This window comes from Macaca fascicularis, chromosome 5 (genome assembly GCF_037993035.2).
Source record: "Macaca fascicularis isolate 582-1 chromosome 5, T2T-MFA8v1.1".
In the NCBI taxonomy this organism is placed as follows: Eukaryota; Metazoa; Chordata; class Mammalia; order Primates; family Cercopithecidae; genus Macaca; species Macaca fascicularis.
This window is the reverse complement of record NC_088379.1, coordinates 5,624,087-5,650,711: the sequence shown is the minus strand read 5'-3', so window position 1 is coordinate 5,650,711 and position 26,625 is coordinate 5,624,087. Positions and strand designations below refer to the sequence as shown.

Below are 26,625 nucleotides of genomic sequence, written 5' to 3'. Positions count from 1 at the left end.
TCTGGGAGGTACAGAAAAGGATCCTCTGCTTTATATTTGCTGAAGATTGAGTGATGCCAATGACTGGCCACCCCCTGGATGCCACTGTTTTCTAATGTGGCCTCAGGGCCATGTGCCCAGCCGGGGTTCTGCCAGGTCCTGAACCCAGCCGGTGTTTTCATTCTAGAAATGTCAATCAAAGGTTGAGTGTGGGCTGGTCCGTGGTAGGTGTGGATTAAATGTTTGTTGAAGGCACACACACACAAAAGGTGTTTGTTGCATTTCTGTGTCATCTGTTATCTTATCTTTTTCTTCTTCCTTAGTTTTTAAAATAGTTCTTAGGCGAGAGAGTCAGCTGGGTGGGCACGCACAGGCGCTTTGTGTCAGATCCTGTTCATTAAATGGAGAATTCTGGAGTCAGCCTCACCTCCAGCCTAATTGCCACACAGTCAAGGAGTGGGCAGGCCAGAGGTTTGATGGCAGGGGCTCCCCTAGCCCCCCATGTGGGTGTCCTCAGCTCAGCTTCCTGGGCTTGGGTGCTCCGTAGGAACACACTTCCCAGTTATGTGGGTCAGGCAGCCCGGCCTGAAATTGCAGCAGCCACTCATGAGGAATGCGGTAGTGCAGGGTGCTTCCTGCCAACCCTCCTGCTGGGTGCAGGGGTCGGGAAGAGAAGACGGAAAATAGGATTTACTGAGTTCTTGCAGTGACTTCCAAGGACTCTGGTTGCTGGGGACTGGTGGAGGGGACGGTCTTAGGGAACAGGTGAGTCTGGGTGTGCTTAGCTGCAGGATGGCAGCTGGCCAGCACCTCCAGGTCATACCCCAGGTGGGGCTGGAGACGTACGTGGGTGTCCTTATCTAGACTTGACTCAGCCAAGCGCGTGTTGATGCATTTCTACAGGCTTATGGTGGGCCTGCCATTCATTCAGTCCATCGCCTGACATTTCCAGGGCACCCACTCACATCCCACCAGGACTTTGGGCACCAGGCTGAAGCAAACAGAAGGCCCTGCCCCTTGGCGTGAACACAGCTGCATGCCAGACTTCCTGCGAGTCCCTCCAGACCCAGCCCCCACTGCGCTGCCTTGGTCTCTTGCACTGAGGGGGTGCCATCCAGGAGGCCAGAATGTCCTCCTCATCCTGACATCCCTTGAGCCTAGCACAACACCCCGATAATGAAGGGCTTCTTGGCTCAGCCTTGTCTTTACAAGATTGCCCCATGCTGCCGTGTTTATCTGTAGAGCCGACATTCTTGTTTCTGGGTAGAATTCCACTGGGCAGGTGGAATGCCCCGCTGGGTCCTGGGTGTGTATTAATTAGGTCAGTGCACCACTATGGCGGATTTGTCTACTCTATCCTTGATTGGCCTTTGGGCCAGTTCCACTTGGGAGCTAGTAGGAGTAATGCTGCCCCGAACACTTCTGTGTATGTCTTGGATGCACACGTGTCTTCCCTTCTCTGTTGGGTATTCCCGGGGAGCGGCACGGATTGGGCATGCGTAGTGCGTGTGTGCTGAGCAGATACTGCTGGATTGATTTCCGAAGTGGTTGTGCCCGTTCCCACTCCCCTCAGCAGCATTTGAGGAATTCCGATTGCTCCATGTCTGTTTTGTTTCGGGGAGTGGGGTGTTTTCCAACACCAACGACCGATTCTTACAGACGCCAACTGGGTGCCCTGTAATTCCTTTCAGTTCTGACACCAACTACCCGGAGTTAGCACAGGCCCCACAGGTTAAGGGTTCAGCCCCCGCTTTAGAAGCTATAATCACAGGTCCAAGGTTGGCACCTGTACTTCTGATGAAGTGGCTATAAATTGGGGTCCTGCAACCCCCTCCTCGGGTTTGATAGTTCTCTAGGGTGGCTCACAGAATTCAGGAGGCCCTTTGCTTACATTTCTTATTTATCATGAAAGATATGACTCAAGAGGCCATGCACAAGGCAAGGACTAGGGGCCGGGGTGCAGGACTCCCACACCCTCTGGGTGTGCCACCCTCCTCACGCCCCCATGTGTTCACCAACCAGGAAACTCATCAAACTTCTTTGTCCAAGAGATTTTCGAGGGTTTAATCTCCAGCAGCCCCCACTCCTTCCCAGAGGCCAGGGGGTGGGGCTAGACAGTCCAGTCCTCGAGTGGCTTGGTCTTTCTGGTGACCAGCCCCATCAGAGGCCATCTAGGGACCCCACCCTAGGTCACCTCATTAGCATAAACTCAGGTGTGGTCAGAGGGGGTCGTTATGAATAACAAAATACACTTCTGTCACTCAGCAAATTCCAAGGGTTGGAGCTCTGTGCCAGAAAGTGGGGACAAAACCAAACACATTTTTTTTAATATGGGGTGGGGGGGATGATGCTGGATTACTTAAAGATGGCTGCAAGAACGGTGCAAGGCACTCCCAAGTACCTTTGCCCAGACGCACCTGCCCCACTTGCTTCGAGGTTCTCACTGCTCCTCCCTCCTTTCCTCTCACCTGTCTGTCCACCTACCTAGCCACCTACCTGTCGGTCCACACATGTATGTATTTGCACATATTTGTTTTTATAACCTTTGAGCGTAGGTGGAGACATTATATCTCTTTACCCCAGTTACTTTGGTGCCTATTTCCTAAGGACCAGGACATTCTCTCATAACCAGGGTGCATTTATGAAAATAAAGAACTGTAGTGTGGATACAATACTAGAATTTAATCCACAGCCCGGTTCAGCTTTACCAGCAGCCCTAGTGCTGCCCCATGTGGCATTGATTTCCCAGGTCTAGCCCCAGTCCAGGCACCCTGGTCATGGTGCCTCAGTGGCCTTCCATCAAGAGCTGATGGCAGCTTTGTGTTTTCTTTTGTAGCACTGGGGAACCAGCTGGTAATTTTGTAGAATGTCCCTCGCTGCAGGTCTGGCTGGGCTTTCCTCGTGACCAGACCCAGGTCATGCATTGCATAGGGAGGCTTTGTTGATTTATCAACATGCATGATCTTTGATCACCTGGAGAAGATATACCAGTTTCCTTCACTGTAAAGTTATTTCCTGCTTGTAATTAATAAGCGACATTTAGAAAGGTATCTTGAAAATATGTAACGATCTTATTCCTCATGAAATGTTTGTGCATTTATTTGAACACCTGCCCATCATTTTCTAGCCCTGTCTTCCTTCTATGTTAATTAGTTTGTATTCTTTTGTGAATAAAAAAAGCTTTATCTCCCCTTCCTCTCTCCTTCCTTCTGTTCCCTTCTCCTCCCTCCCTGCCTCTCTTTTTCCTTCCTTCCTCTTTCCTTTTTTCTTTTTTAAAAGACTCAGAATTATTTTTTACTTTCTTATTTTTTTTAAAGTTTATTTAGTAGACTATAACCCAACACACCTGTCCCACTTGCTTCGACGTTCTCACCACCTCTCCCTCCTTTCCTCTCACCTGTCCACCTACCTACCCACCTACCCAACTGTTCCTACACATGTATATATTTGCACATACTTTTTTCATATCATTCATTGCTTTTGGTGCCAAAATTATCCCAGATGTGATCTATGGGAGTCCCCTCAGGCATCATTCTTTGGCACTTCCGTACTTTCCGGCACAAGACATATTCCAGGCTCATCTTTTGCATTCTTTGAACCAGCCCTGGAATCAGCCTGTTCTCCAGGGATCATGGTGTTTAGAAACCAATATTTGGATATGAAATGTGCTCATTGCTCCTGTGCTGTCATGCCTTTTAGGCCCTCTGAGTGAAAACCTTACCTCTTCCTGACATGGGGTGAAAGAGGAAGGAGGGAGGGACGGTGTGCACAGGGAGAAATGTAGAAACATTCGCAGACATAGAAACAATATATATATACACACACATGCACACACACACGTGTATATGTAACATATTCATCCATCCATCTTCACAAGACTACGAGTTCACACTGTTACTTCCAACACTCAGGGCAGTGTAACTCCCCTGCCCAAGAGTGAGAGGCTTGGCTCCCATGATCTTTAACCTATTTACCCCTTACTGAACCCTAGAATATAACCAAGCCATTTTAGAAACACCACTGTGAAATGCAAACCCTGCTAACTAGAGCTCTTTCTTGCTACACATTTCTCTTTATTCTGTTGAGATAAATTTCACATACAGCTAAACGCACACATCTTCACACACCTGCAGAACGCACACCCCAGTCAAGGGGCAGAATGGTCCCGCGTGCTTCTTCCCAGTTACTTGTCAATGAGAGCAAACACTTTTCTTCCACAGATTAATTTTGTCTGTTCTTGAACCTCGTATTGGTGGAGTTGAACAGGAGGGAATGGATGTCCTCTGTGCCTGCCTCTTTCGCTTGATGTTATGAGATCCAGGCATGTTGTTCCCATGACTGTAGGCTGTTCCTTTACCTTGCTGGGCAGTGCTTCATTGTGTGGCTTTCCCACACTCTGTTCATCCACCCTGAGCTGGTGTGGGGTGGTTTCCAGTTTGGGGTTATTCAAACATGGCTGCTCCAAACAACTTGGTGACATCGGATGGTGTGCAGAATGTTTCTGTAGGGTGTGCACCTGTGCGGGCAGGTGGGTGTGTGCTGAGCAGGTTCCCCAGGACTTCTCCGAAGTGGCCACACCAGCTGCTGTCACCCACCCGTGTTGCTGGTGCTGGTTGCTGCATGTGGCTCTGACTTCACCCCTTCAGAAAATGCAGAGAATGGTATCACAGACATTCATCCTCCACCCACGCTTTAACAAATGCTACCATTGGCTGTATTTTTTTTTTTTTTGTAAACCCCATTTTTTCAAAAAGTTACGTGCAAGGTATTCGCGTTTTCTCCCCAAGTGAAGACGAGCCTTGCTGCAGTGGAGTTAGGGAGGGTGGGAGGAGACCGCCTGGTGGGTAAGACCCTGACCTGGAGCCTGGGGCCAGGAAGGAGGGAACAAAGAAGGGGGCTCTCTCCCCAAATAAGTGTTCTGGGGGGACAGAACCTGCTTGCGGCTTGCTTCATGGAGAGGCATCTTTCGGAGAGAATAAGGGAGGCTTTGATGCTGACCAAGGGAGAGCGTGAATGGGAACAACACGCTTACCTCCGATTTCTGAGGCTTTGGCCCTTTCACCCCCATTTCACCATTGGCCCTTGTGGTCCTGCCGTGCAGAAGGGAAGGGTTACCCTGTGTACACAGTGCCATGTGCTACTGTTCCTCTCTCTGAAGGAGGAGGTGCAGGGTAATGGAGTTGCCTCCTTCTCCTGAAGCCCAGTGGGGCTTGCCCAGTCTGCTGTGGAACTTGGGACCCAGATAGTGCCATCTTTCCTGCCCCCCATCCCCTCTGCCAGGTCACCAGCTGCTGCCACTTGCTCCTTGCCCACTCCCATGCTTCCTCTCCTCCCCTCTGCCCTTCCCAAGTTTCTTGGGTGACCCTCCTGTCCCTCTCTGGGGCCCAGCTTCATTGCCCAGCCACATGGGGCCTCGAAGGTGGGAATCATGGGTCACTCATTTCACGAACATTGTCCAAGCCCCGCTGTAAGTTGCGGGGTGGGAGCTGCTGGGTACTAGGGGCTCAATGGGGATGAAGATAGATGAGGAGTGGCTCTTTGGGGTGGGGAGACAGACCATGAACGAGTGAACATGAAGTGACCACTCAAGTGGCAGGCAGAAGGGAGTTCCGTGGGGTGAGACCGTGGGGGAAGGTGGAGATTTGGGGAGAGGTGGCGCTATCGGTCCCTGGGAAGCAGGTGTGAGCTCAGCATGGGGATGAAGTGGGTACCCAGGGGAAAGCACCCCAGGAGGGGGACTCAGCAAGGGCAAAGGCCCCAGTGTGGGCGCGAGCTGCTAATTGAGTAGCAGGGATGTGGCAGGGGGTGGGCATAGGTGGAGGGGAGGGTCGGAGGGCAGGTGAAGAGTGAGGCTGGAAGGAGTCGTTGGCTGCTTCTGGGAAGGTGGAGGTGACATTTCCCAAATACCGCCTTTGTGAAAGCTGGAAAGAGTCACACCCCAGGTGAGGGGCAGCCTGAGGCCAGGGTCGGGGCTGCTCCCAGGTGAGCACCAGTTGTGGGAAAGGCGCTGCACACAGAAGCCTGCTCCTGCCTGGCAGAGCTGGGCAGCAAGTGGGGGCAGCCTGATGAGCTGGGTGAGGGTGGCTGGAGGCTGAGTGGGAGGCCCTGACTCATACCTGAGCCGAGTGTGGGTGCCGAGGTCCAGGCAGGGTGCAGGGGAGGTGCAGGCTGGCATGAGAGGGAAGCGCCCTTGCCACAGCCCCTTCCCCGTCAGAGATTTGAGAAGCCAGGGAAGGGTAGAACCTGTGAGCTGCCCAGCCCAGATCACCCTCCACCTCCCCCAGATCACCATCCACCCCCTCCCCCAGCCCAGATCACCCTCCACCTCCTCCCCCAGCCAAGATCACCCTCCATCTCCTCCCCCAGCCCAGATCACCCTCCACCCCCTCCCCCAGCCCAGATCACCCTCCACCCCCTCCCCCAGCCCAGGTCACCATCCACCCCCTCCCCCAGCTCAGGTCACCCTCCACCCCCTCCCCCAGCCCAGATCACCCTCCACCCCCTCCCCCAGCCCAGATCACCCTCCACCTCCCCCAGATCACCCTCCATCTCCTCCCCCAGCCCAGATCACCCTCCACCCCCTCCCCCAGCCCAGGTCACCCTCCACCCCCTCCCCCAGCCCAGGTCACCCTCCACCTCCTCCCCCAGCCCAGGTCACCCTCCACCCCCTCCCCCAGCCCAGATCACCCTCTACCTCCTCCCCCAGCCCAGATCACCATCCACCCCCTCCCCCAGCCCAGATCACCCTCCACCCCCTCCCCCAGCCCAGGTCACCCTCCACCCCCTCCCCCAGCCCAGATCACCCTCCACCCCCTCCCCCAGCCAAGATCACCCTCCACCTCCTCCCCCAGCTCAGGTCACCCTCCACCCCCTCCCCCAGCCCAGATCACCCTCCACCCCCTCCCCCAGCCCAGATCACCCTCCACCTCCCCCAGATCACCCTCCATCTCCTCCCCCAGCCCAGGTCACCCTCCACCCCCTCCCCCAGCCCAGGTCACCCTCCACCTCCTCCCCCAGCCCAGGTCACCCTCCACCCCCTCCCCCAGCCCAGATCACCCTCTACCTCCTCCCCCAGCCCAGATCACCATCCACCCCCTCCCCCAGCCCAGATCACCCTCCACCCCCTCCCCCAGCCCAGGTCACCCTCCACCCCCTCCCCCAGCCCAGATCACCCTCCACCCCCTCTCCCAGCCCAGATCACCATCCACCCCCTCCCCCAGCCCAGATCACCCTCCACCCCCTCCCCCAGCCCAGGTCACCCTCCACCCCCTCCCCCAGCCAAGATCACCCTCCACCTCCTCCCCCAGCCCAGATCACCCTCCACCCCCTCCCCCAGCCCAGGTCACCATCCACCCCCTCCCCCAGCCCAGATCACCCTCCACCCCCTCCCCCAGCCCAGGTCACCCTCCACCCCCTCCCCCAGCCCAGGTCACCCTCTACCTCCTCCCCCAGCCCAGATCACCCTCTACCTCCTCCCCCAGCCCAGATCACCATCCACCCCCTCCCCCAGCCCAGGTCACCCTCCACCCCCTCCCCCAGCCCAGATCACCCTCTACTTCCTCCCCCAGCCCAGATCACCCTCTACCTCCTCCCCCAGCCCAGATCACCCTCTACCTCCTCCCCCAGCCCAGATCACCCTCTACCTCCTCCCCCAGCCCAGATCACCCTCTACCTCCTCCCCCAGCCCAGATCACCCTCTACTTCCTCCCCCAGCCCAGGTCACCCTTCACCTCCTCCCCCAGCCCAGGTCACCATCTACCTCCTCCCCCAGCCCAGATCACCCTCTATCCCCTCCCCCAGCCCAGATAACCATCCACTCCTCCCCCAAACCCAAATCATCCTCCACTTCCTCCCCCAGCCCAAATCACCCTGCACTCCCTCCCCGAGCCCAGCTTGCCATCCACCTCCTCCTTCAGGTCCCCTCCTCTCAAGCAGGGACCCAGTGACTCCTGGAGGGAGGGAAAAGTGGTGCTTGAGAGAGTCAGGGGCTGCTGGGGGTTCTGGCCCTTTCACAAGTGAGTGCTGTGGTGAGGAGGACGAGGACCCCCTCACTCCTCCTGGGGCCTCTCCTCCCTGCTGACCTGATACCCCTACCTGGGATAGCCCCACTGCAGAGGTCAACTCTGAGGCCGTGTTTTCGTCCCTGTTTCATGATATCAACAAAGCAGAGAGCAGCACGTGCAGCCCAGCCCCAGCACATGGCCTTTAGCAGGCGCCCTGGAACTCCTCTGAACAGTATGGAGGTTCCTCAGGCCGACAAAACAATGTACATAGATGGGGTGGCTGAAAACAACAGGAGCTCCTTTCGCAGTTCTGGGAGTCTGACGTCTGAAATCAGGGTGTCGGCAGGGCCGTGCTCCCTCCGAAGGCTGCGGGGTGGCTCCTTCCTGCCTCCTCCCAGGTTCTGGCGGGGTCCGGCGATCCCCGCCGGGTTTGCAGCTGCATTGCTATAGCCTCTGCCTCCGTTGTGGCTTTCTTCTCTGTGTCTCTGTCCAGATTTCCTTCTTCCTATGAGAATACCAGTCATTGGATTTAGGGGCCACCCGAATTGAATATGACCTCATCTCAACTAATTACATCTGCAAAAACCCTAGCTCCAAACTAGGTCAGATCACAGGTAGCAGGGTTAGGACTTGAATGTACCTTTTTTTGGGAGGAAGAGGGCACAATTCAACCCACAACTGATGGGTTCTGGGCACTAGTGACCTTGATGTTAAACTCGACTGTGGTTCAGATCCAGCCTTGGCCCTGAGAAGTCTGGAGCAGGGAGGCCCCCCGTGGTGCAGAGCGTCTGGGGTTAGGGCAGGCACCTGAGAGTTTGTGGAGCACCTAGGACTCACCAGTCTCTAGCTGCTGCCTCTAAAGTCCTTCTGAGCACGTGGCCACCATTGGAACCTCAACTCCCTGAGACCACGCAGGCCTGAGATGCAGGGAGTTTTGGGAGCCAGAACCCCAGTTCCGTAGTCCCTACAACCTGAAACCTTGAGAGGCACTGAAACTTCCAGCCACAGTGGCCCCAACTCCAGGCACTTAGAAGCTCCGTCATAAAGCTTAGCCTTGTCATAAGGTGCAGAGACCCAGGGTCTGTGACATAAGGACCAGAGACCACAGAAACTTAGGTGTTGAGACTCAGGACTTTGGGGCCTTGAGGTCACACCTCCAGAGCCAGAAACCTTCTTTCCAGAGTCTCAGCACCTTGGTGTTAGAGGGACAAGTACAGAATGCTGGACTGGCCAAGCATCTCCCATGCGCCAGCACCTTGGGCAGCCTGGCTTCCTCGCTTCTGAGTCTGTGGCTCAGGAAGGCCCGCAGGTGGGTTCCCACAGGGGTCCTCCCCAGTGCGGGCATGTCAGCCTCCACCTCCCTGGCCTGACTGTGGCTGCCGGCCCATCTTAACACAACAGGCCCCACACGCCCACCTGCCCCCAGAAGCTCCTTGAGCAAGCTGGGAGTGCCTCCCCCACAGGTAAAGGGGCTGTCTCATCCCCACAGGTGAAGCTGAGGGCTGGCGAAATGTGCAGAATCCCTCTTTCCCTGTTAGAAGACGGGACTAAGCAGACCCTCAAAGCAAACACTTGTACACTTGCACCATGTTTATTGGTCTTTATTTTCATACACGTATTCAGCAATTATTTACTAAGAGCCTTCTATGTGCTGAGTGCTATTCTAGGTGCTGGGAATATTTAAGTTAACAAAACAGACAGAAACCCAGCACTCTTGGAACTTCTATTCTAGCGGAGGAAGCAGAAATTAAACAACACATATCATAAGTGTTACAATACGGAGGAAAGTGGTGAGCGGGGTGGAGACATTGTATAGGTTGTAAGTGGACTGGAAACAGGAGCGTGTGTGTTCAGGGAAGGCCTCTGTGACTCAACAAAACATCTGAGTGTAAACTTGGAGGAGCTGTGAGAGAGACAGGTCAGTGTCTGTGCACCAAGCAGCGAGGCCAGCCTATGCAAAGGTCCTGTGGCAGGCGGGTGCAGAAAGAACAGGGGCCAGGAGACTTGAGCGGAGTGATGGGGGCGGGAGCAGAAGGCGCCGCGGTCACAGCGATCCTGTGAGTGGGTCTGGCTCTTCCTCCGAGGGCAGTGGGGAGCCAGAGCAGGGTTTTGAGCAGAGAGCTGACATGATCCCATGATGCTTCTAAAAGCACCATGTTGGGCTTAAGTGCAGGGGCCACGCCTCTTTCGAGCCCCTGTTCCTGGCATAGAAGGGGTGCACCGTAGCATTAGTGCCAGCTGTGCCAGGTATCCCTTAGCGGCGGCCACCAGGATCTGGGGCCAGGGTGGAAGCAGGGAGCATGCCGAGGAGGAGTCGGAGGCGACTGTGGTGATCTGGAGGAGAAGCCACGGGGCCTCGGGTGGCGACGGTAGGCGACAGGCTGCAGATTCAGCACCTGCTTGAAGTTAGAGCCAGTCAACAGGATTTGCTGATGGTTCGAATGTGGCATGTGCGAGAAAGAGAAGAGTCAGGGACACACCAAACGTTCAGACAATGAACCGGAGGAGGGGACCCAGGCAGGCAGACCTGTTGGGCTGTGGTTGCAACACCCAGGTGGCCTGATCCAGGGCGGGGAGCAGAGGGAGGGTGGGGAGGGATACAGGACTGGGCCATTGCTGTGGGCAGTGAGAGGGAGGAGTCGGGGGAGGCCCAGACTTGTGAGATGGGCTGGCTGTCTCTTCTCCTAGAGGTCAGGACTGGGTTGCGGGAGGCAGATGGGGACCTCAGTGCCAACATGGCGAGGGCGAGAGTTTGTGGGACATGCCTGCAGAGGTGCCCTTCAACAGATACTTGGGACTTGGCAGTAAGGACCAGACCCAAGGAGAAAGTACAGAAATCACAGGCTCTGGCTGGTGTTTGAGGTGCTGAGGCTGGGGACATCCAGGGGGAGAGCGGGGGGAGAGGAGCCAGGGTTGATGGGGGAGAGCCGGGTCTGGAGGGGCTGCTGGATTCACAGCCTAAGATGTGGGAGGGCATCGTTAGAAGAGCATGAGGCCTCCTGCCAGGGAGGAATTTGGGTGATTTTGAGTCACAGCTGCCCTCCATGAGTGGAAGAAGGCCTGGGGCGCAGCAGCAGGTCCTGTGGTTGGAGCGGGACCGAGGGGAAGCACCAGGGCTGGACTCATCGGCTTCTGTTCAGGAGCTGGGCACTGAAGGCAGAGCAGAGTGGGATGGAGGCCAGGATGGGGGCTGCAGGGAGGCCAGAGGAGGCGGCAAGGGCCTAAACGCTTCCCTAAGCTGCACTGCTCAGGATATTGTGGCCCTGCCAGTCACTCACCTGCCAGGCTGCCCTTTGTCACGGTTGTGGCAGACCCAACCCTCCTGGGTTGCTGGGGGCTGGATACGTCAGGAAGTGCAGGACTCCAGAGGGGCCCAGGGACGGCCAGCTGCTTTTCCTGGTTGGAGCTGTCATCCCCGGGGCCACAGGCAGCATCTCCAGTGGCCCTGAGAGTAGAGGGACGGGGGACAGGTGCCCACCTACCCAGACCCACCCCTCACATGTGCACAGTTCCTCAGGCCAGAGCCAAATGCCTTGAAGCTGCTTTCTTTCCTTTTTCTTTTCTTTCTTTTTTCCTCCCATCTCTCCTTCTTTCATTCCTTTCCTTTCATTTCTTCCCCCCTCCTTCCTTCCTCCCTGTCTTCCGTTTTCCCTTCCCTTTTGGTTGAGCTTAAAGCCAATGAGAGAGGTCAGACTGGGGGTTGGAGGGATGGTGATAAAGGAAGGAGGTGGGAAGGGGAGGGGAGGGAAGAAAAGAACTTTATTTCCCAGCAGAGCTGAGCATCAGTAAGCCTCTGATGTTGCACAGTGAGTCGGAGGGACACAAGCACTCGGCCCCATGCCCCGCCCACCCCAGGAACTGTGGGCGGCTTTCAGCACCGCCCCTGCCCCCCCAACCATGGCTCCTCACAGCGGCCTCCGAAGCATCAGGGGCCGCAGGTGGCTTCACTGGGGATTAGGGCTTCAATATATGAATTTAGGGGACACAATTCTACCCATAGGGTCATCACTATTTGTGAGTATTGGGGTACCTGCTGGGGATTGGCATCTGAGTAGGATTGTTTCAATCAGCTCAGATGCCTGGGACGCTGCTGAGGGGCCGCCCCTGCTGCTGGCCTTTCCTGAGCCCTCAGGAGGGACTGAGCCTGCTCCTCTGGCCCCAGCATGACCCTGAGCAGCCTTGTTGAGGTGATGATGGCTGGGATCCAGCCCTGGAGTTGGGGCTTGAGCACAGGGACCATGGCTCCTTCGAGCCCCTGTTCCTGGCCTATAAGGGGTGCACCCTAGCGTTAGTGCCAGCTGTGCCAGGTATCCCTGTCAGGTCATGGCAGCCTGCTGCAGGACTAAGGTTTCCCTCACCTTCAGCCGGGCTGTCTCTGAGCCTGGCTCACCTTCTCACCCCACTGAGCTGAGATACATCCGGGGCTGGCTGTCCCGGCACAGAGGAGCTTGGAGAAGCCGTGTCACCTTTACTGACAAGTACTTTTCTTATAGAAGTGGGTCCCAAAAGGACCCTGTGTGCTTAGTTCGGGGGGCTAGAAGTCCTAGATCAAGGTATGGGCAGGGTTGGTTCCTTCTGAGGCTGTGAAAGTGGTTGCATCCTCCTTGTAACTCTCTGCAAGGAGGTTACTGGGTTGCTGAGGGGAAGGGTGCTTAGGCCCGGGCGACGGAGAGTGGAGCGTGTCATCCTGGGCATCCCCTGCCTGAGTGAGCTGACTTCTGCCTCCAGGCCTTGCCTTGTGTGTAAAGAAAGGATCCTACTAGTACCTGACAAGAGTTAAAAGTTAGAACATCTGGCTAAGTCCCTTGCACCTGGTAAACCCTCAATATAGTGTCCATTTTACAGATGGGAACACTGAGGCTTAGGGAAGTTCAGAGCCAGGGTTGACCTGAATTTAGATGTCCAATGAAGCCAGTATGTGCACATGGATCATCGTAGATCCATGATTTCTATTTGGATTTTACTCCCATTCTGGAAAGGGTTCTGTTTTGCAGGGAGAGATAGATACGCAACTCACAAATGAGTCCATCCATCCACACATTGGGACTGTGGACCTCAAAACTTGGCTGCCAGAGCACGGGGGTCCTCCAGGCTCAGCAACCGCGGGGACAGGCTCGGGGCAGGACCCTGAGGAGGCTCCTGTTCTTGGAAGATGGAGCCTGGCATTTTGAAACTGGAATTATGAAACAAACTGTGACCCAGGATGGAACGGAGCCTGTGCATCCCAGGATGTCCCAGAGATGGGAGCATTCTGCACGTGCATCTCGGGTTGTTGAGAGAAGTGAAGCACTGCAGATACAGTAGACGCTTTTCTCCCCTTCCTCCGCCCCGTAGACGTGACCTCCACGCGCGGGCTGATGCTTCCCGTCCATGCCTGCTTGGTTTCGCCACATATACCACTGTGTCACCGGCCTCAAATGTGTGTGAGCCGCTCACGCTGGGGGCCGGCGGAGGCTTGCTCTTCTTCACTCTGTTATGTCCAGAAAACGCATCCCTGTAGGTAGGTGAGAGTCCACTGTGGGAAGAACCAGCAGTGTGGCTACTTTCTTTCTGAGGCACAACTGTGTTTTGTGTCCCCCACTGTCCTGCTGCTCAGGGCCCTGTGGCGTGCAAGCAAGCGGGGAGAGCGGCCCGGGTGTGGCGCCTGGAGGTGGAACTGCGGCGCAGGGCAAGGGGCATCTCCCGCGTCACTCAGTGTGGCCAAGGCGTGCTCAGAGCCCTGCGCCAGCCAGGCACAGAGAGGAATGCTGGACTCTAGGTTCCTGTAGTCCAAGGAAGGGTTTTGCCTGTCTTCCTCCCTTCCTTCCTCTTCACTCCCTCCCTCCTTCATTCCTTCTCTTCTCCCCTCCCTGCTCTCCTTCCCTCCCTCTCTCCCTTCCTTCCTCCTTCCATGTCTCCTTTCTTTTCCATCTCCTTTCCTTTCCATCTCCCTCCCTCCCTTCCTCCCTTTCTCTCCCCTCCCTCCCTTTCTCTCCCCTCCCACCCTTTCTCTCCCCTCCCACCCTTTCTCTCCCCTCCCTCCCTTTCTCTCCCCTCCCTCCCTTTCTCTCCTCTCCCTCCCTTCCTTCCTCTCCTTTCCCTCTCTTCCTCCCTCCTTTGCTTCCTTCCTCTATCCCTCCCTCCCTCCCTCTCTCCCTCTCTCCCTCTCTCCCTTCCTTCCTTTCTTCCTTCTTTCTTGCCTGCCTTCCCGACTTCCTCCATCCCTGCCTTTCTTCCTCCCTTCCTTTCTCTCCCTGCCTTCCTCTCCCCTCCCTTCGTCCTCCCTCCCTTCCTTACTTCCTCTCCCCTCTCTCCCTCCTTTCCTTTCTCTCCCCTGCGTTCTTCCTCCCTCCCTTCCTTACTTCCTCTTCCCTCCCTCCTTCCTTTCCTTTCTCTCCCCTCCCTCCCTCCCTTCCTCTCTTTTTCTTCTCTCCCTCCCTTCCTCTCTTTTCTCTCCCTCCCTCCCTTCCTCCCTTTCTTCCCTTTCTTCCTTCTCTCTTCCTTCCCTTCTTCCTTCCTTCTTCCCTCCCTTTCTTCCTTCCTTTCTCTCCCCTCCCTCCCAGCACCTTCACAATAGCCCAGGATGGAACGTACAGACTGACCAGGAAACAAACCCTTGCTTTTCTTCCTACCTATGGGTGAACTTGGGCAAGTGACCATGTGACATTGTGCCTTTGGTCTCCCTGCCTGTGAGATGGGGATGACACTTCCTGCCTGACAGGGCTTCCGTGACCCAGCACCAGGTGCAGGAGCACCTGGCACTTGGTAGATGCTGGGGCTGCCATGCATTTGTTCATGGAGTCACGTGGGGTGGGCTTGGCTCTGTGCAGAGTCCTCCGGAGCCCCCATATTCTACTCTCCACATTGGCCCTGGAGGGAAGCAGCTTCCCAGAAGACAGGGTCTGTGCTGTCTCCAGCCATCGTTGGCCTGGAAAATCGCTCCAGTGTTCCCGAAATCCAATGGCAGCCCCCCAGCCAGACATTCCTCCACACCCAGGGTCCCCAGGAGCCGCCCCTCCCTCCCAGAGAGGTTCATGAGGAAGGTGCCTGGGGCTGGTGGGAGGGGTGGGAGCTGGGGAGACATCTGGAAATTCTCCATCCTTGAAATTAGTTAAACAAATAACGTTTGCTCTCCCGCTTACCCTCCAACAATCTGAAGAATGGGGCCCCTGGGACGCGTGGGGCTGTGCATTTTCCTGTGTCTGGTCGGGGTTTCTCCAGAAAGGAGGGTCCCGGGATGGATGTGGGCAAGGCCCTTGGTGTCTTCGGGACCCGGGCTCTGCAGACTGCGTGTGGCCTCAGGCAGGCAGCCCCCAGTGCCTTGGCCTGTGTTCTCATCTGTTCCTGGGGTACTCCTGGGAGGGTATTTAAGGACCGACCCCCTGTCTGTGACTCATGAGCTCTGCCTGGTGGTGCCAGGCTCTCTGGAGTGACACGGTGTGTGACCCTCTAGGCTGCGGGAGGAATTAAAGGAGCCAGGGAAATCATCACTTGGCTGCCAGGCTGGAGGGGACAGCTGCAGCCCCCACACCTGCTCCCCAGCCCTTTCTTGGGCTCCCCAGGCCCCCCAGAAGTTGTCAGCCATCACGGTTGAGTCTCAGGCAAGGCCCCATCATCTTTATGTTTGCTCAGCAGCCTCTGGGTAACTGCGAGCCACATGCCAAGGCCCCCACTCCGGGTGAGGCTCCCAACCTCACCCCGCAGGACTCACCACGGCTGTAGGTACCCTGTGTAAGGATGCATCCGTGCCTGTCTCTCACACACATGTGTTCCCCAGCTGTCCAGGGCTCTCCTGCCCTGAGCTCCAGTACCTGGATGAGGCCTGGCACATGGGAGGTATCCATCCGCAGTAGACTGAATGAATCTGAGTGAGTGAATGAGGGAGTGCATGAATGAGTGACTGAATGAATGAATGAGTGAGAGAGTGAGTGAGTAAATGAGAGAGTGAATGAGGGAATGAATGAGTGAGGGAATGAATGAATGAAGGAATGAGGGAATGAGTGAGTGAGTGAGTGAAGGAATGAGGAATGAGTGAATGAGTGGATGGGAGAGAGTGAGTGAATGCATGAGTGACTGGGTGAATGAGTGAGGGAGTGAATGAATGAGGAAGTGAGGGAATGAGTGAGTGAATGAGTGAATAAGTGAATGGATGGGAGAGTGAGTGAATGCATGAGTGACTAAGTGAGTGAATGAGTGAGGGAGTGAATGAGTGAAGGAATGAGGGAGGGAGTGAGTGAATGAGTAAATGAGTGAGTGAGTATGAGTGAGTGAATGAGTGAATAGATGGGAGTGAGTGAACGCTTGAGTGACTGAGTAGGTGAATGAGGGAGTGAATGAATGAATGAGGAAGTGAGGGAATGAGTAAGTGAGTGAATGAGGGAATGAGTGAATGAGTGAATGGATGGGAGTGAGTGAATGCATGAGTGACTGAGTATGTGAATGAGTGAGGGAGTGAATGAATGAATGAGGAAGTGAGGGAATGAGTGAGTGAGGGAGTGAAAGAATGAGTGAATCAGTAAGCAATGAGTGAATGAATGAATGAGCAAATGAGTAAGTGAATGAATGAAGTAGCCTGGGGCCTGGGCCTGGGTCTTTAGCAGCAGCAGCAGCAGCAGTGGGGCCTGGTCTCTGGGAGGCCCTGCCACACCCCAGCTGGGAGTCCTGAGGCCAAGCCACTGCCCTCCCTGGGCCTCAGTTTCCCATCAAGGGATGGGGAAATGGTTTCCAGATTCCACCCTCTCAACAGCTGACAGCTATCCATGGGGCACACCTCTGTGTCAGCCCAGTGCTGGGTGCTGGGAATACCCAGCTCTCAGACCTGTCCCCGCTCCTGAAGAGTGCACAGTGGTGACATGGGGGACCAGCCTTCCACACACCCGACACTCCCCCACTGGGCCATGCACGTGCTGTGGGCACACAGGGCAGGGCAAGCCTGAGTGGCATGTAGTCTGCCCATGGGCACAGGTGGGGTTCAGACCCTCAACTGCCACCATAGGAAGTCTGGGCTTCGCTGCTGGGGTGCTGGGGGGACTACAGAAGTGTTCAGAGTGGGAGTGTGCCAGGCTGGTTTTGTGAGTCCCAGACCCCACTGGTGCAGGATTGCAGAGCAGTGAGGGCCAGACTGAGTCAGGGAGCTCAGAGAGCATGCTGAAGCCCCTTCAGGCTTCTCAGGGCCAAGGCTGGATCTGAACACTCCCCGACACCTGGCAGGCAGCACCTTCCTCCTTCCGGGACAGGAGCGAGATACCCTGAAGTGCTTGCGCAAATGCACGTTTGGCCAAGGCAAGAAGCATCCTTCACAGTGTGACCCAGGCCCTATTCCACGCCTTCTCTCCCCAGCTGCCCGGCTCTTCCTGCTCGGCACAGCCCTCCCCTCAGCACCATGAATTTTCCTCCTCGTGCCACACACCCGACACCACTGACCCTCGGCTCCCGCTCTGCCTTCCTTCTGGAAGGCTCTTTTCTTTTTTTCTTTTTTTCTTTTCTTTTCTTTCTTTTTTTTTTTTTTTGAGATGGAGTCTTGCTCTATCACCCAGGCTGGAGTGCAGTGGCATGATCTTGGTTCAGTGTAACCTCTGCCTCCCAGGTTCAAGCAATTCGCCTGCCTCAGCCTCCCGAGTAGCTGGGATTGCAGGCATATGCCACCACGCCTGGCTAGTTTTTGTATTTTTTAGTAGAGATGGGGTTTCACCACATTGGCCAAGCTGGTTTCTAACTCCTGACCTCAGGTGATTCGCCCGCCTCGGCTTCCCAAAGTGCTGGGATTACAGGTGTGAGCCACTGCCCCTGGCCTGGAAGGTTCTTTTGTTCCCCCTCTTCTCTGCTGGCCAACGTCTATGATGCTTTTCCACTTTCAGCCCAAACACACATCACCCTCAACTGTGTCCAGTTTTCCAGGCGCCCTGCCCCAGACTTCTGCAAGCTATGTGCTCACCTGCTGACTCATGGACCAGAGGACCTGGACCCCTGAGGACGTGGGCAATGTCCCAGCCTCTCTCTAGCCCCATGCCCAGCAACTGGCTTACCACTCTGTGCTTCAGTTTCTGCCTCTGTAAAACGTGTCGGTAGCAGGACTCAGCTCCTAGGATTGCCAGAAGGATGAGGCGAGCAGCGCCCAGCAGAGTGTAAGAACTTGGATATGTTAGTGTCAGGCGCTGTGTTGGGGTCAGGCACCACGATGGGTTCAGGCTCCATGTTGGGGTCATGTGCTGTGTTGGGTTCATGCTCCGTGTTGGGGTCAAGCACTGTGTTGGGGTCAGGCGTTGTGTTGGGGTCAGGCTCTGTGTTGGGGTCAGGCACTGTGTTGGGGTCAGGCGCTGTGTTGGGGTCAGGCGCTGTGTTGGGGTCAGGCTCTGTGTTGGGGTCAGGAGCTGTGTTGGGGTCAGGCTCTGTGTTGGGGTCAGGCGCTGTGTTGGGGCCAGGCGCTGTGTTGGGGTCAGGCGCTGTGTTGGGGTCAGGCGCTGTGTTGGGGTCAGGTGATGTGTTGGGGTCAGGCTGTGTGTTGGGGTCATGGGCCACATTAGGGTCAGGCTCTGTGTTGGGGTCAGGCGCTGTGTTGGGGTCAGGCGCTGTGTTGGGGCCAGGCTGTGTGTTGGGGTCAGGCGCTGTGTTGGGGTCAGGCGCTGTGTTGGGGTCAGGCGCTGTGTTGGGGTCAGGCGCTGTGTTGGGGCCAGGCTCTGTGTTGGGGTCAGGCGCTGTGTTGGGGCCAGGCTGTGTGTTGGGGCCAGGCTGTGTGTTGGGGTCAGGCGCTGTGTTGGGGTCAGATGCTGTGTTGGGGCCAGGCTGTGTGTTGGGGTCAGGCTGTGTGTTGGGGTCAGGCGCTGTGTTGGGGTCAGGCTGTGTGTTGGGGCCAGGCTGTGTGTTGGGGTCAGGCGCTGTGTTGGGGTCAGGCGCTGTGTTGGGGTCAGGCGCTGTGTTGGGGACAGGCTGTGTGTTGGGGTCAGGCGCTGTGTTGGGGTCAGGCGCTGTGTTGGGGTCAGGCGCTGTGTTGGGGCCAGGCTGTGTGTTGGGGCCAGGCTGTGTGTTGGGGTCAGGCGCTGTGTTGGGGTCAGGCGCTGTGTTGGGGTCAGATGCTGTGTTGGGGTCAGGCGCTGTGTTGGGGTCAGGCGCTGTGTTGGGGTCAGGCGCTGTGTTGGGGCCAGGCTGTGTGTTGGGGTCAGGCGCTGTGTTGGGGTCAGGCGCTGTGTTGGGGTCAGGCTGTGTGTTGGGGCCAGGCTGTGTGTTGGGGTCAGGCTGTGTGTTGGGGTCAGGCTCTGTGTTGGGGTCAGGCTCTGTGTTGGGGTCAGGCGCTGTGTTGGGGTCAGGCTCTGTGTTGGGGTCAGATGCTGTGTTGGGGTCAGGCGCTGTGTTGGGGTCAGGCTCTGTGTTGGGGTCAGGCTCTGTGTTGGGGTCAGGCGCTGTGTTGGGGTCAGGCGCTGTGTTGGGGTCAGATGCTGTGTTGGGGCCAGGCTGTGTGTTGGGGTCAGGCGCTGTGTTGGGGTCAGATGCTGTGTTGGGGTCAGGCGCTGTGTTGGGGTCAGATGCTGTGTTGGGGCCAGGCTGTGTGTTGGGGTCAGGCGCTGTGTTGGGGTCAGATGCTGTGTTGGGGTCAGGCGCTGTGTTGGGGTCAGATGCTGTGTTGGGGTCAGGCGCTGTGTTGGGGTCAGGCGCTGTGTTGGGGCCAGGCTGTGTGTTGGGGTCAGGCGCTGTGTTGGGGTCAGGCGCTGTGTTGGGGTCAGGCGCTGTGTTGGGGCCAGGCTGTGTGTTGGGGTCAGGCGCTGTGTTGGGGTCAGGCGCTGTGTTGGGGTCAGATGCTGTGTTGGGGCCAGGCTGTGTGTTGGGGTCAGGCTGTGTGTTGGGGTCAGGCGCTGTGTTGGGGTCAGGCTGTGTGTTGGGGCCAGGCTGTGTGTTGGGGTCAGGCTCTGTGTTGGGGTCAGGCTGTGTGTTGGGGTCAGGCTGTGTGTTGGGGTCAGGCGCTGTGTTGGGGCCAGGCTCTGTGTAGGGGCCAGGCTCTGTGTTGGGGTCAGGCGCTGTGTTGGGGCCAGGCTGTGTGTTGGGGCCAGGCTGTGTGTTGGGGTCAGGCGCTGTGTTGGGGTCAGGCGCTGTGTTGGGGTCAGGCGCTGTGTTGGGGTCAGGCGCTGTGTTGGGGCCAGGCTGTGTGTTGGGGTCAGGCGCTGTGTTGGGGTCAGGCGCTGTGTTGGGGTCAGATGCTGTGTTGGGGCCAGGCTGTGTGTTGGGGTCAGGCTGTGTGTTGGGGTCAGGCTGTGTGTTGGGGCCAGGCTGTGTGTTGGGGTCAGGCTGTGTGTTGGGGTCAGGCTCTGTGTTGGGGTCAGGCTCTGTGTTGGGGTCAGGCGCTGTGTTGGGGTCAGGCTGTGTGTTGGGGTCAGGCTGTGTGTTGGGGTCAGGCGCTGTGTTGGGGTCAGGCTGTGTGTTGGGGCCAGGCTGTGTGTTGGGGTCAGGCGCTGTGTTGGGGTCAGGCGCTGTGTTGGGGTCAGGCGCTGTGTTGGGGACAGGCTGTGTGTTGGGGTCAGGCGCTGTGTTGGGGTCAGGCGCTGTGTTGGGGCCAGGCTGTGTGTTGGGGCCAGGCTGTGTGTTGGGGTCAGGCGCTGTGTTGGGGTCAGGCGCTGTGTTGGGGTCAGGCGCTGTGTTGGGGTCAGGCGCTGTGTTGGGGTCAGGCGCTGTGTTGGGGTCAGGCGCTGTGTTGGGGTCAGGCGCTGTGTTGGGGTCAGGCTGTGTGTTGGGGCCAGGCTGTGTGTTGGGGTCAGGCTGTGTGTTGGGGTCAGGCTCTGTGTTGGGGTCAGGCTCTGTGTTGGGGTCAGGCGCTGTGTTGGGGTCAGGCTCTGTGTTGGGGTCAGATGCTGTGTTGGGGTCAGGCGCTGTGTTGGGGTCAGGCTCTGTGTTGGGGTCAGGCTCTGTGTTGGGGTCAGGCGCTGTGTTGGGGTCAGGCGCTGTGTTGGGGTCAGATGCTGTGTTGGGGCCAGGCTGTGTGTTGGGGTCAGGCGCTGTGTTGGGGTCAGATGCTGTGTTGGGGTCAGGCGCTGTGTTGGGGTCAGATGCTGTGTTGGGGCCAGGCTGTGTGTTGGGGCCAGGCGCTGTGTTGGGGTCAGGCGCTGTGTTGGGGTCAGATGCTGTGTTGGGGTCAGATGCTGTGTTGGGGTCAGATGCTGTGTTGGGGTCAGATGCTGTGTTGGGGTCAGGCGCTGTGTTGGGGTCAGGCGCTGTGTTGGGGCCAGGCTGTGTGTTGGGGTCAGGCGCTGTGTTGGGGTCAGGCGCTGTGTTGGGGTCAGGCGCTGTGTTGGGGCCAGGCTGTGTGTTGGGGTCAGGCGCTGTGTTGGGGTCAGGCGCTGTGTTGGGGTCAGATGCTGTGTTGGGGTCAGGCTGTGTGTTGGGGTCAGGCGCTGTGTTGGGGTCAGGCTGTGTGTTGGGGCCAGGCTGTGTGTTGGGGTCAGGCTCTGTGTTGGGGTCAGGCTGTGTGTTGGGGTCAGGCGCTGTGTTGGGGCCAGGCTCTGTGTTGGGGCCAGGCTCTGTGTTGGGGTCAGGCGCTGTGTTGGGGCCAGGCTGTGTGTTGGGGTCAGGCGCTGTGTTGGGGTCAGGCGCTGTGTTGGGGTCAGGCGCTGTGTTGGGGTCAGGCGCTGTGTTGGGGCCAGGCTGTGTGTTGGGGTCAGGCGCTGTGTTGGGGTCAGGCGCTGTGTTGGGGTCAGATGCTGTGTTGGGGCCAGGCTGTGTGTTGGGGTCAGGCTGTGTGTTGGGGTCAGGCTGTGTGTTGGGGCCAGGCTGTGTGTTGGGGTCAGGCTCTGTGTTGGGGTCAGGCTCTGTGTTGGGGTCAGGCGCTGTGTTGGGGTCAGGCTCTGTGTTGGGGTCAGATGCTGTGTTGGGGTCAGGCGCTGTGTTGGGGTCAGGCTCTGTGTTGGGGTCAGGCTCTGTGTTGGGGTCAGGCGCTGTGTTGGGGTCAGGCGCTGTGTTGGGGTCAGATGCTGTGTTGGGGTCAGGCGCTGTGTTGGGGTCAGATGCTGTGTTGGGGTCAGGCGCTGTGTTGGGGTCAGGCGCTGTGTTGGGGTCAGGCGCTGTGTTGGGGCCAGGCTGTGTGTTGGGGTCAGGCGCTGTGTTGGGGTCAGATGCTGTGTTGGGGTCAGGCGCTGTGTTGGGGTCAGGCGCTGTGTTGGGGTCAGGCGCTGTGTTGGGGCCAGGCTGTGTGTTGGGGCCAGGCTGTGTGTTGGGGTCAGGCGCTGTGTTGGGGTCAGGCGCTGTGTTGGGGTCAGGCGCTGTGTTGGGGTCAGGCGCTGTGTTGGGGTCAGGCGCTGTGTTGGGGCCAGGCTGTGTGTTGGGGTCAGGCGCTGTGTTGGGGTCAGGCGCTGTGTTGGGGTCAGATGCTGTGTTGGGGCCAGGCTGTGTGTTGGGGTCAGGCTGTGTGTTGGGGTCAGGCGCTGTGTTGGGGTCAGGCTGTGTGTTGGGGCCAGGCTGTGTGTTGGGGTCAGGCTGTGTGTTGGGGTCAGGCGCTGTGTTGGGGTCAGGCTCTGTGTTGGGGTCAGGCTGTGTGTTGGGGTCAGGCTGTGTGTTGGGGTCAGGCGCTGTGTTGGGGTCAGGCTCTGTGTTGGGGCCAGGCTGTGTGTTGGGGTCAGGCGCTGTGTTGGGGTCAGGCGCTGTGTTGGGGTCAGGCTCTGTGTTGGGGCCAGGCTCTGTGTTGGGGTCAGGCGCTGTGTTGGGGTCAGGCTCTGTGTTGGGGTCAGGCTCTGTGTTGGGGTCAGGCACTGTGTTGGGGTCAGGCGCTGTGTTGGGGTCAGGCGCTGTGTTGGGGTCAGATGCTGTGTTGGGGCCAGGCTGTGTGTTGGGGTCAGGCGCTGTGTTGGGGTCAGATGCTGTGTTGGGGTCAGGCGCTGTGTTGGGGTCAGATGCTGTGTTGGGGTCAGGCGCTGTGTTGGGGTCAGGCGCTGTGTTGGGGCCAGGCTGTGTGTTGGGGTCAGGCGCTGTGTTGGGGTCAGATGCTGTGTTGGGGTCAGGCGCTGTGTTGGGGTCAGGCGCTGTGTTGGGGTCAGATGCTGTGTTGGGGCCAGGCTGTGTGTTGGGGTCAGGCTGTGTGTTGGGGTCAGGCGCTGTGTTGGGGTCAGGCTGTGTGTTGGGGCCAGGCTGTGTGTTGGGGTCAGGCGCTGTGTTGGGGTCAGGCGCTGTGTTGGGGTCAGGCGCTGTGTTGGGGACAGGCTGTGTGTTGGGGACAGGCGCTGTGTTGGGGTCAGGCGCTGTGTTGGGGTCAGGCGCTGTGTTGGGGCCAGGCTGTGTGTTGGGGCCAGGCTGTGTGTTGGGGTCAGGCGCTGTGTTGGGGTCAGGCGCTGTGTTGGGGTCAGGCGCTGTGTTGGGGTCAGATGCTGTGTTGGGGTCAGGCGCTGTGTTGGGGTCAGGCGCTGTGTTGGGGTCAGGCGCTGTGTTGGGGTCAGGCGCTGTGTTGGGGCCAGGCTGTGTGTTGGGGCCAGGCTGTGTGTTGGGGTCAGGCGCTGTGTTGGGGTCAGGCGCTGTGTTGGGGTCAGGCGCTGTGTTGGGGTCAGATGCTGTGTTGGGGTCAGGCGCTGTGTTGGGGTCAGGCGCTGTGTTGGGGTCAGGCGCTGTGTTGGGGCCAGGCTGTGTGTTGGGGTCAGGCGCTGTGTTGGGGTCAGGCGCTGTGTTGGGGTCAGGCTGTGTGTTGGGGCCAGGCTGTGTGTTGGGGTCAGGCTGTGTGTTGGGGTCAGGCTCTGTGTTGGGGTCAGGCTCTGTGTTGGGGTCAGGCGCTGTGTTGGGGTCAGGCTCTGTGTTGGGGTCAGATGCTGTGTTGGGGTCAGGCGCTGTGTTGGGGTCAGGCTCTGTGTTGGGGTCAGGCTCTGTGTTGGGGTCAGGCGCTGTGTTGGGGTCAGGCGCTGTGTTGGGGTCAGATGCTGTGTTGGGGCCAGGCTGTGTGTTGGGGTCAGGCGCTGTGTTGGGGTCAGATGCTGTGTTGGGGTCAGGCGCTGTGTTGGGGTCAGATGCTGTGTTGGGGCCAGGCTGTGTGTTGGGGTCAGGCGCTGTGTTGGGGTCAGATGCTGTGTTGGGGTCAGGCGCTGTGTTGGGGTCAGATGCTGTGTTGGGGTCAGGCGCTGTGTTGGGGTCAGGCGCTGTGTTGGGGCCAGGCTGTGTGTTGGGGTCAGGCGCTGTGTTGGGGTCAGGCGCTGTGTTGGGGTCAGGCGCTGTGTTGGGGCCAGGCTGTGTGTTGGGGTCAGGCGCTGTGTTGGGGTCAGGCGCTGTGTTGGGGTCAGATGCTGTGTTGGGGCCAGGCTGTGTGTTGGGGTCAGGCTGTGTGTTGGGGTCAGGCGCTGTGTTGGGGTCAGGCTGTGTGTTGGGGCCAGGCTGTGTGTTGGGGTCAGGCTCTGTGTTGGGGTCAGGCTGTGTGTTGGGGTCAGGCGCTGTGTTGGGGCCAGGCTCTGTGTTGGGGCCAGGCTCTGTGTTGGGGTCAGGCGCTGTGTTGGGGCCAGGCTGTGTGTTGGGGCCAGGCTGTGTGTTGGGGTCAGGCGCTGTGTTGGGGTCAGGCGCTGTGTTGGGGTCAGGCGCTGTGTTGGGGTCAGGCGCTGTGTTGGGGCCAGGCTGTGTGTTGGGGTCAGGCGCTGTGTTGGGGTCAGGCGCTGTGTTGGGGTCAGATGCTGTGTTGGGGCCAGGCTGTGTGTTGGGGTCAGGCTGTGTGTTGGGGTCAGGCGCTGTGTTGGGGTCAGGCTGTGTGTTGGGGCCAGGCTGTGTGTTGGGGTCAGGCTGTGTGTTGGGGTCAGGCTCTGTGTTGGGGTCAGGCTCTGTGTTGGGGTCAGGCGCTGTGTTGGGGTCAGGCTCTGTGTTGGGGTCAGATGCTGTGTTGGGGTCAGGCGCTGTGTTGGGGTCAGGCTCTGTGTTGGGGTCAGGCTCTGTGTTGGGGTCAGGCGCTGTGTTGGGGTCAGGCGCTGTGTTGGGGTCAGGTGCTGTGTTGGGGTCAGATGCTGTGTTGGGGTCAGGCGCTGTGTTGGGGTCAGATGCTGTGTTGGGGTCAGGCGCTGTGTTGGGGTCAGGCGCTGTGTTGGGGTCAGGCGCTGTGTTGGGGCCAGGCTGTGTGTTGGGGTCAGGCGCTGTGTTGGGGTCAGATGCTGTGTTGGGGTCAGGCGCTGTGTTGGGGTCAGGCGCTGTGTTGGGGTCAGGCGCTGTGTTGGGGCCAGGCTGTGTGTTGGGGCCAGGCTGTGTGTTGGGGTCAGGCGCTGTGTTGGGGTCAGGCGCTGTGTTGGGGTCAGGCGCTGTGTTGGGGTCAGGCGCTGTGTTGGGGTCAGGCGCTGTGTTGGGGCCAGGCTGTGTGTTGGGGTCAGGCGCTGTGTTGGGGTCAGGCGCTGTGTTGGGGTCAGGCGCTGTGTTGGGGCCAGGCTGTGTGTTGGGGTCAGGCTGTGTGTTGGGGTCAGGCGCTGTGTTGGGGTCAGGCTGTGTGTTGGGGCCAGGCTGTGTGTTGGGGTCAGGCTGTGTGTTGGGGTCAGGCGCTGTGTTGGGGTCAGGCGCTGTGTTGGGGTCAGGCTGTGTGTTGGGGTCAGGCTGTGTGTTGGGGTCAGGCGCTGTGTTGGGGTCAGGCTCTGTGTTGGGGCCAGGCTGTGTGTTGGGGTCAGGCGCTGTGTTGGGGTCAGGCGCTGTGTTGGGGTCAGGCTCTGTGTTGGGGCCAGGCTCTGTGTTGGGGTCAGGCGCTGTGTTGGGGTCAGGCTCTGTGTTGGGGTCAGGCTCTGTGTTGGGGTCAGGCACTGTGTTGGGGTCAGGCGCTGTGTTGGGGTCAGGCGCTGTGTTGGGGTCAGATGCTGTGTTGGGGCCAGGCTGTGTGTTGGGGTCAGGCGCTGTGTTGGGGTCAGATGCTGTGTTGGGGTCAGGCGCTGTGTTGGGGTCAGATGCTGTGTTGGGGTCAGGCGCTGTGTTGGGGTCAGGCGCTGTGTTGGGGTCAGGCGCTGTGTTGGGGCCAGGCTGTGTGTTGGGGTCAGGCGCTGTGTTGGGGTCAGATGCTGTGTTGGGGTCAGGCGCTGTGTTGGGGTCAGGCGCTGTGTTGGGGTCAGATGCTGTGTTGGGGCCAGGCTGTGTGTTGGGGTCAGGCTGTGTGTTGGGGTCAGGCGCTGTGTTGGGGTCAGGCTGTGTGTTGGGGCCAGGCTGTGTGTTGGGGTCAGGCGCTGTGTTGGGGTCAGGCGCTGTGTTGGGGTCAGGCGCTGTGTTGGGGACAGGCTGTGTGTTGGGGTCAGGCGCTGTGTTGGGGTCAGGCGCTGTGTTGGGGTCAGGCGCTGTGTTGGGGCCAGGCTGTGTGTTGGGGCCAGGCTGTGTGTTGGGGTCAGGCGCTGTGTTGGGGTCAGGCGCTGTGTTGGGGTCAGGCGCTGTGTTGGGGTCAGATGCTGTGTTGGGGTCAGGCGCTGTGTTGGGGTCAGGCGCTGTGTTGGGGTCAGGCGCTGTGTTGGGGCCAGGCTGTGTGTTGGGGTCAGGCGCTGTGTTGGGGTCAGGCGCTGTGTTGGGGTCAGGCTGTGTGTTGGGGCCAGGCTGTGTGTTGGGGTCAGGCTGTGTGTTGGGGTCAGGCTCTGTGTTGGGGTCAGGCTCTGTGTTGGGGTCAGGCGCTGTGTTGGGGTCAGGCTCTGTGTTGGGGTCAGATGCTGTGTTGGGGTCAGGCGCTGTGTTGGGGTCAGGCGCTGTGTTGGGGTCAGGCTCTGTGTTGGGGTCA

At 58.5% G+C, this 26,625-nt stretch overlaps 1 protein-coding gene across 4 annotated transcripts in view; it reads left to right on the top strand.

Moving 5' to 3' along the window:
• SORCS2 (sortilin related VPS10 domain containing receptor 2) overlaps positions 1-26,625 on the top strand; it is a 572,125-nt gene that overhangs the window by 245,804 nt on the left and 299,696 nt on the right. The window lies entirely within an intron of this gene.